The 7122-nt window shown below is 40.9% G+C and overlaps 2 non-coding genes across 2 annotated transcripts; both read right to left on the bottom strand.

Annotated features, from left to right (window-relative positions):
• Window positions 1–886: 886 nt before the first annotated feature.
• On the bottom strand, window positions 887–958 carry TRNAM-CAU. Its single transcript has one exon. It is a non-coding gene; the product is annotated as a tRNA-Met (tRNA).
• Window positions 959–2867: 1909 nt separating this feature from the next.
• On the bottom strand, window positions 2868–2940 carry TRNAK-UUU. The gene has a single exon. It is a non-coding gene; the product is annotated as a tRNA-Lys (tRNA).
• Window positions 2941–7122: the final 4182 nt, after the last annotated feature.

The raw sequence follows: 7122 nt of genomic DNA, 5'->3' as shown, positions 1-7122 counted from the left end.
ACTGGTGTTATAAATGAATTATTGGGCTCAGAAAAGACAACTAAGGAGGTAGTTTGAATTCCATGGAGTCAATTCATTGGACAGAAGTGTATTCATGTACTCTGAACATTGCTTGTATTCGCTATTACTTGTTTCTTTTTTTTTTTTTTTTTTTTGCACTAAGTGTAAGAAATCAAACTGGTCTATATAGGATGAATGCAAATAGGATCAATACAAGAGTCCTTATTCATTTACCTACGATTTGTAAAAGGGAAGACTGAAGAGGTGGAACCAACTGATTCCCTTCAGCAACTAGTTATTGAACTTAACATTGGCACCCAAAAAAGGACTTTCCTGGTGACCAAGAAAAACAACAAAAGTAATGATAAAGGCAGAGAGGTGGAGAGCAACTAGCTTAAAACAATAAAGTTATACATTGTCAAATACTTATTAAAGCAAATAATTAACAAGAAAGAGAATATCCCAGCAATTAGCAGAAGTAAATGTGGGTTTTGTCATTTCCACGGTGAAATCGCATACAACGTAGTAATAAAAATGCATCTCAGCTGAGCATACACATTTGTTTGTCCGACACCAGGGAGGAAAGGAATTTTCCAATGTAGGACCGTATGGTTCAGTGAATACAATGTAGTAATAAAAATGCATCTCAGCTGAGCATACACTTTTGTTTGTCTGACACCAGGGAGGAAAGGAATTTTCCAATGTAGGACCGTATGGTTCAGTGAAGTAGGTGACCTTTGGGAGAAAGGTGAGATTTAAAAGGAAAGAAACTCATAACTCAGAGCAGAAGTGGGGATTTTCAGGAATGGTTGAAAGCATAAAATCCAGGAACTTGGCTTCTTTTTGTGGGGTGGAGGGGGTGGCATGCATTTAGCTGTAAAACTCGTAGCAGAGGATGGTTTCGATCCATCGACCTCTGGGTTATGGGCCCAGCACGCTTCCGCTGCGCCACTCTGCTGACCAGGTAGCAAGCTCCACTGATCTTAATTTCAATCATCAAAATCACCTTTCAGTACCGACAAAATTTTCGATTTCTAATTGTTTCATTTTGCATCTGATCGTTTACACTGTCCCTATCTCTGCCAAGGAAGTTGAAGATTCGCTACTCGATAACCAAATGGCCTCAGGCCATAACCTCTGGATCTGTGTTTTCCAACCTGCCAAAGATGGTCTGAGCCTCTTAGTAGACACTCATTTATTACAGCGAGCCTAGGAGGAAGGCGCCAAGCAAAACACTAGGTGTAGTCTTCTCGAGTAGAATCTAGGCAGTCGTGGAGCGAACGCAGCTGTCACCGGAGAGGAATCGTGTTAACCGTCTTGTTTGTTTCTATCAAAAAATTTCATAGAAGATCGTAGAAGAGATTTTTCCCTTGATGCGGTAAAAATGATCAATTTTATTAAAGTTCAACTCGACTTGTGTGTGTTCTGTGTGACGAAATGGAAAGTATACATAAAGGACTTCCGTTGCATACTTCAGCACAATGTTATCTCCCAAAAAAGCACTCCTCCAGCTGATTCCGTTACAAGCATAGCTAGTGGCTTTTTCAGAAAACACCATTTTTATTTGAAAGAATGATTAACAAGCTATGGTTATTAAGACTCGGTATTTGACAGACATGATTTTTTTATTTTTTAATTAACCAAGTGAGCCTGCCACTTCAAGGAAAACAACTGACAGTATTTGTGACCAATGATAAGAGTGGGGCTTTCTAGCAAAAATTTGAATGTTGCAAAACTTGTATCCGTTATCATGAGCCTGACAACTTCCAACTTCTGACTTTTATGAAATTGTTAGTGTTAGCAGTGTAATTTTAAGATTTTTAGTTGACAGTAAGTATTGTACATATATATGGGGTATAGAGTGATTTTCGATACACGTATAAATATGTAATTATCAAATGAGAGTTTCTTCATTTGCTTGCAAAGGCACAAGATTTTAAATAAAACAAAAACGGTGCCCCTGAAATAAAGAGGATAAACCTGATGTATAGCTCAAATTATTACATGACAGCTACAGTTTCGATTGGATCCCTTTTGTGGCCACTTTGACAAAAACACGAAAAAAATAATAAACTAATAAAGATAAGATCTTCCTCTTATTGTGGCTTATATCAATCAGGGAACAGAGCTTTTAGGAAGTCCCTGAACACCAGCTCTCATTTGCAGCTTCCTTTATAATGACACTAGACAGGGTCATTCTGGAATATTGCAAATCTTTTATCATTAGTAATGTAAGCTTTTGGATGATGATGGAACATGGGCTAAGGCTAGCATGCTCGTAATTTTTTTTTTTTTTTTCTCATTTACTCTATCTCCCCGTCCACGCTAAGACTGAAGGACTGCCCTCTTTCATTTTCCTTGGTAAAGTGGCGAGCAGTTTACCAAGGGGAGCCCAAGGACTGTCATCCAATTGCTGGTCACATACACAATTAACCAACTTTTCTTTCACGAATTATCTTTGATGTCATGTCTAAGAACTCTTTAGGCCGGGAGTGATGTCTCACTCCTGTAATCCCAGCACTTTGGGAGGCTGATGCGGGTAGATCGCCTGAGCTCAGGAGTTGGAGACCACCTATTGCAACATGGTGTAACCCCGTCTCTACTAAAAATACAAAAAAATTAACCGGGTATGGTGGCGTGCGCCTGTAGTCCCAGCAACTTGGGAGGCTGAGGCAGGAGAATCGCTTGAGCCCCAGAGGACAAGGTTGCAGTGAGCCGAGATGGCTCCACCGCACTCCAGCTTGGGCTACAGGGTGAGACTCTTTCTGAAACAAAGATGGCCCTCTGTCCTCACCTAGCCCTCTGTCCTCAAATCTTTGCTACTGGCTAAGGTAAAATTTAGTGGATTTCTTGATGCATTTTCATAGCGCCTGGACAGGGACTTGAACCCTGGACCCTCAGATTAAAAGTCTGATGCTCTACCGACTGAGCTACCCAGGCTCCCTGAGAAGCATTTTCTTACAGTTCTATAAATAGGATCAATGATTATCACAGTTCAGTGGAGTATACATTGGTTCTTACATGCGAAAAAGAGTAACTCAGTAGAACTTTAACTTCCACAGAATCAATTCAACCACCATTCGTTTATGTTTTCTGCAGGTTCATAGAAAAGAAATGTAAGTAACATAAAAAAAAAATTCTTATATGTGTGGTTCGTAGAAAGAAAAATAAACAAGAAAACAACTGATTGCTCCTAATAAATATTTATGTAACATTTAGTTAAATCTGTCAGCACTGTCATATTTACTGGGTAACAAGAAATAACCAAAAAACACACAAAGAGGATCAAAGAAACAATTAAAAAACAAAAACAAAAGAAGTGGGGAGTTGACCCGGAGCAGTGGCTCACGCCTGTAATCCCAGCACTTTGGGAGGTCGAGGCGGGCGCATCACCTGAGGTCGGGAGTTCGAGACTAGCCTGGCCAATATAGTGAAACTCCGCCTCTACTAAAAATACAAAAAAAAAAAAAGTAGCCAGACGTGGTGGCGCATGCCTGTAATCCCAGCTACTCAGGAGGATGAGGCAGGAGAATCGCTTGAACCCGGGGGGCGGAGGTTGCAGTGAGCCGAGATCGCGCCACTGCACTGCAGCCTGAGCGACAGAGTGCTACTCCGTCTCAAAAAAAAAAAAAAAAAAAAAAAAAAAAAAAGAAGTGGGAAGCAACCAGTTGAAAGCAATGGTAAGAGCCTGACAAATCTCATAAAATGTCCCATTATTTATACTTTTCACTGCTCTGGGGTGTTCTTGCCTGTCTAAAAGAATTTTGACTAACGTGATACCTACCACATATTTTCAGTGGACATCTAACATTTTTCAATAAGTTTAAGTTTTTCTGAAGGATATAGTGACTTGTATCATAGGAATCTAAAAACCATAGTAATTTAATACTTACCAACAACCTTTTAAAAGAGGGAGGTGAATAATGCCCTCTCTTTAATTGTGGAAGATTTTACATTGATCCTTTATTTTTCTGCATTCATAGTGCCATTCCATGTCTCTTACAGAATTTTTATCCTAGTACAATGTCATTTTGTAGTTTTTTTTTTTTTTTTTGAGACAGAGTCTTGTTCTGTCGCCCAGGGTGGAGTGCAGTGGCCGGATCTCAGCTCACTGCAAGCTCCGCCTCCCGGGTTTACGCCATTCTCCTGCCTCAGCCACCGCGCCCGGCTAGTTTTCTTTTGTTTTTTTAGTAGAGACAGGGTTTCACCATGTTAGCCAGGATGGTCCCGATCTCCTGACCTCGTGATCCGCCCGTCTCGGCCTCCCAAAGTGCCGGGATTACAGGCTTGAGCCACCGCGCCTGGCCAGTTTTGTTTTTTTTTAATTCTTCTATGACACTTCTTTGGACCAAATATAGATATAAATATTGAAATCTAATGTTATTTCCTGTTACCTGAAATGTATGTTAAAAATAGTTTTTCTGGATTGTGTTATATTTGTATCTACTGCTAGTACATAATCAAAACTTAACATGTAAATAACAATTTTAAAGCCCCTTTACTGGAAGATGTAATGGAAGTCAATGCGGAATTTGTCATCCCCCTTCCTCCACGAAATTGTACGCAATATGCAAGTCCACCTAGATGGATGGAGGTTCTAACTTAGTATTCCCAATTGTTTCCATGATGGGAGCTCGAGATAAGAGAATTTTTAGGCTGGGGCAATGTGTCATAGGGAAACAACTACCAGAAATTTATCGAGTGATATCTTTCCATTGAGTGCCATCACTGATTTGATTCTCAGACTTTTAGGGAAGATACAGAAGTAGATTTAAACTCCGAGTTGCCTGTAGGCCAGGATGGTTTTGATCTTTCAACCTCTGAGGTCATGAGCCCAGCAGGCTTCTACGGCACCACACTGCTTACGAATAGGTAGCACTGCTAATATTCCATTCAATTTTTACAGTTTTTGCAACATGAAGATGGTTTCATTGTTTTCCTGAGTCTTTTTCTTTCCTTCCTCCCTACTCGCTCCTCCCTTTTTCTGCCTCTTGACAATTGGCCCCCTCAAGAAGCAGGTGTCTTCAGTCCCTCCATCTCTACCAGTCTCAGTCTGTCAAATATTTAACCTTTGAAATCCTTTCTTCAAAAGCTTCCTTGAGCTCTGAGGAGGAACTACAGAGAGAATCCAGGAGGAGCCCACCAAGCAAAGCCCTCGGGAAACCCTGCTTGAGAAGAACTGGGGAGCTCTGGAGTTAACACCTCCGCCTCAGGGACAAGCGGCTTAACTACCTACTATCAAAAATCTCAAAGGGTTTTCTTTGCATGCGAGGGAGCCAGACTTTCAGAATTTCACTTCCGACTGGATAACGTTTGGATGCATTTTGACAGGAACCAGGAGTTCCTGTGTTTGAAAACCGGAGCTTATTTCAGGGAACTGGGCTTTTGTTGAGGCTGCGTCTGAGTTGGTATGTTCCAGGAGTTACATGATTATATGCCAAATAATTTTCTTCCACACAGAAGTGACTAGAAGTCACGTAAATATTGCCCACCAAACCCCAATTTAAAATCTCTACAATTTAACATTCCAAAAACTCCTGTAGTTGTTCCTCCAACAGAACAAGTGTGAGAGACGTTGACGTGCAAGGGACAGTGAAATTCCTGATTGTTTCATGTCCTCTCTTGCTTGTGGACTTTGCAGCTGCATTTTCTCTGGAGAATCCTCCCCTTTTCTTATTCGCCAGTTCCTACTTGTCCTTCAGATTTCAGTTTAAACATAACCCATTACCTCTTTCTGAAAGCTTTTGCTGACTCCCCAAGAGCGGTTTTAGAAGCTCCTGGAATATACATAGGATTCCTGAGATTATTTTAGTTATATTAATAGTACTTATTATTACATATATAAATTAAACGATCGCTTGCGTGATCCTTCCCTAAATATTAGCATACTCAGGGCTCAGTCCTTAAATACCATAGACATACAAATGTCTCTTTCCATCTTGGACTGCTGCCTCAAACACTAGACTCACTACCTTTTTTTTTGAGACGGAACCTTGCTCTGTGGCCCAGGCTGGAGTGCACTGGCGTGATCTCAGCTCACTGCAACCTCCCCTGCCTCCTAGGTTCCAGCGTTTCTACTGCCTCAGCATCCTGAATAGCTGGGATTACAGGCACGCAACATCACACTCAACTAATTTTTGTGTTTTTAGTAGAGATGGAGTTTCACTATATTGGCCAGGCTGGTCTCAAACTCCTGACCTCAGGTGATCCACCCACCTCAGCCTCCTAAAGTGCTGAGATTACAGGTATGAGCCACGGCGCCCTGTCTGCAACTGCTTTCTTGACAAGCATTTTTTACCTTTCAAAAAAATGAACTCCTGATTATTCTTTCAGGGTTGCTCCTCAAGAATCTTCCCCATCTCAATAAACAGCCAGTATATCTGTGCTATCATCTGTGATTGCTCTTTCCTTCAGATCCTACATCCCATCAGCTCTACCTTCAAAATATATCCATAACCTAACCATTTTTTACCACTTCCATTGCTACCATACTAGAAAATCTATCACCACATCTCACCCAGATTTTCACAACAGGCTCTTCACTGGTCTCCCTGCTTCTATTTATCACTGCCCTCTTACTATGTATTCTAAATGCAGCAGCAGTGCCTCTGTTCAAGACTCTCCCAGGGTTCCCTTCTCATTCAGTTTAATAGCCAAAGTGCTTCTAGTGGCCTGTGAGGGCTCTTCTCCCTTTTCTTCCCCTCTAGCCACAAGACCCCCTTGCTCTTCCTCAAATGTCAGGCAAACTCCTGCCTCAGGCCTTTGCACTTACTGTTTGCCTGGAAACTTCTTTTCCCAAATATGTGCCCTGTTCCTTTCCTTATTCCCGTTAGGTCTTTTCTTAAATGTCACTTTCTCAGTGGGAACTTACCTGTTCGACATCTTTAAAAATGCAAAACATTAAAAAAAAAAAAAAAAAAAAACAGCCATTGCTATTATCTTTCCTGCTTTATTTTTCTAAGTAATTGCTTATCACTATCTAGTATACTACATATTTTACTTATTCATTTCATTTCTTTGCATTTCACGTTAGAATACAAAATCCATGAGGAGAGGAAGTTTTGCCCATTTTGTTCACAGCCATAGTCCCAGTGCCCAGCAGAGTACTTGTGATGTAGCAGC

This window comes from Piliocolobus tephrosceles, chromosome 5, assembly GCF_002776525.5.
Source record: "Piliocolobus tephrosceles isolate RC106 chromosome 5, ASM277652v3, whole genome shotgun sequence".
NCBI classification, from domain to species: domain Eukaryota; kingdom Metazoa; phylum Chordata; class Mammalia; order Primates; family Cercopithecidae; genus Piliocolobus; species Piliocolobus tephrosceles.
Note: the sequence above shows the minus strand (reverse complement) of the source record. Positions and strands in the feature narration are given on the sequence as shown.